The following is a 2,333-nucleotide window of genomic DNA, read 5'->3' on the forward strand; positions in this document are numbered from 1 at the left end:
GAAGATATATATATAGATATATATATATATATACTTATCTGGTGTGTGTGTGGACTCTTCTTGATTCTGACTCGGGTTTTCTTTTCATTACACCATATAAGTTTCAGGTGTTTTGGCTCATGTCCATATTGCCTTTCAGAACTGATTTTCAGAACTGATTTCCTTCACTGTCACACAGCTGGATGTCTACGTTTGCCAAGTGCTATCCTTTTTTCTTATTCCTCCATCCTGCTTTTGATCTTCCTTTTATATTTTCATCTTTCTACTAATTTGGACCCTTGCCCGAGTTCCCTTTGTTGTGCTCTCCAATCAACTGGGATGTAACTCCCTCTCTCTTACCCACATTTGGGGAGATCATTTTTGAAACATTTTCATACCGTCATGTGTGGAATTTCATGTTGACATCCATTACAAGGACAGTACATTGCATTATAAAAGGCAAACATCCAGGTAAGTTTAAATATTAAAAAAGTAAACAGGACAAACAAGATTATATGTGCACACACTCAAAAATGCTCATTATCACTGAAAATTGCTTGGGGATTTTTTTTTCCTCATTGTATGGCCTTGTGTTTATCTTCTTCCTACTCATTATTTTGCGTGTGTGTGTGCGCATGTGTTATTTTTTGGTGCGGAGCAAGAGCATGCTCTTTGCTAACTCCATGGCTCTTCTGCCTGTCTGTCTTGAGCCGGCTCACGCTCGCAACATGAAAGCCCCGGGTGGAACAAAGTATTACTCTAGCCAGCACCAAAATTAGAAGCTGCATGACTGACTGTCCCTCTCTTTCTCTCTCTCTCTCGTCCTCTTCATCCATGGTCATTTCTCCACCTCTTCCCTTCTTCTCCTCTGTAATTGTGCTTCTCTTTGACACGCCCGCTGGTTTGTGTGGAGAGTTGATGTCACATTCATTGTGGTGGAGTGCCATTTAGCCCTCTACCCTGTCGCTACACTTAGCCCAGCTGATGAATGGCCCTGGGGTTGGCTGGCTAAGGGAACACCACAGAAAACGAATGGGGCACCAGACGCCCCGCGGCCGCGCCCATACGTTTAAATAAACATGAGGCCATCGCAAGGCGCAGCCACTGGGGATTTCACACATGGGACATAGAAAGGAAAGAGCTGGAATTGTTCAAAAAGCTAAAATGCAGCAATATGGTCGTGTAGAGGAAGAGCATCTGGAAATGTGCAACCTCTCAACTACGGCAAATACAGACAGAATTTCTCTCACTGCATTACCCATTTGGTTAGAGTGAATTTGCCTCCATAAATTGCAGTCTAAGTTGTCACAGCTACAATGGAGGCGAGAGCAGCTTACTTTTGCATATTGTGTTTTGCAGTGTGGCAGCCACTACCCCAAAGGAAGAGTGGATATTGTTGTAATTCATCTGTCAGAGGCTGAGGGAATAGGTAGTATTACAAACCGGTAGGAAGTAATTGTGCTGTCTGTCATGTGACTACCGTTGCCATATCAGCAGGCACTTTCCAAATCCAAAGCATTTTGAAATCCACCCCCGAACTCGTGCTTATCAGCTGAGGGAAGTCTGAAAGGCAGAGGTGGGAAGCATTGTAAAGTGTTCCGCAACCACATTATCTAAATCTCTACATGACTTTAGCCTCGCCTGTCATATTCCAAACCTGGCAAACTGCTGATATCTTATTCAGGTCATAAACTGAAAGAGAAGGAGAGAGTGAGAGAACCACCGTATGTTAGATTACAGCAACAAAGGGGATGAAAAATGAGCAACGACAAAAAAAAAAGTTTCTTGGTTGCTGTTGCTCGGCTAACGTGATGTAAAGTCTATTTCATGCTCTGGCAAGCCCCAGGGAGAGGCAGCCATTTTTAGAATTGGAATGACCTATATTTTTTTCGAAGTGGGGGGAAATAGATTTGGCCAGTGTTGAGGATGGGTTATGAATAACAACGCGTGAAGCTGTGTCTGTGAGCGCTTGCTGTGTGCACATGGCCTGTTGTTTTGGGGCTTTTCCGGGTTTGGCTGGGGCTCAGGAGAGCGTTCTGAAGACTCTTTGTGAGCGCCTCCTGGAAAATCATCACTAATGCAACACAGGAGTTGCTAGAAGCAATGTTCCTGTCAAACTGCTTACATCCCTCCAACATGGTTATGTCACTCTCACATCTATTGTGCCTCATTTAGATCGCGCGCTAGTTCAGTGGCTTTTTAAAGATGCCGCACACTTGAGCAAGACACAAAAATCCACTCCACAAGTTACTTACTGTTTGAAAATATAGCAAGGACAAGGACCGAAATGCAGAATCGTGGGGGAAAATACATGTGATTCAGGTTGTTTGAATTTTAGTCTTCATTTTCTTCAC

This window comes from Centroberyx gerrardi, chromosome 22 (genome assembly GCF_048128805.1).
Source record: "Centroberyx gerrardi isolate f3 chromosome 22, fCenGer3.hap1.cur.20231027, whole genome shotgun sequence".
Lineage (NCBI taxonomy): Eukaryota > Metazoa > Chordata > Actinopteri > Beryciformes > Berycidae > Centroberyx > Centroberyx gerrardi.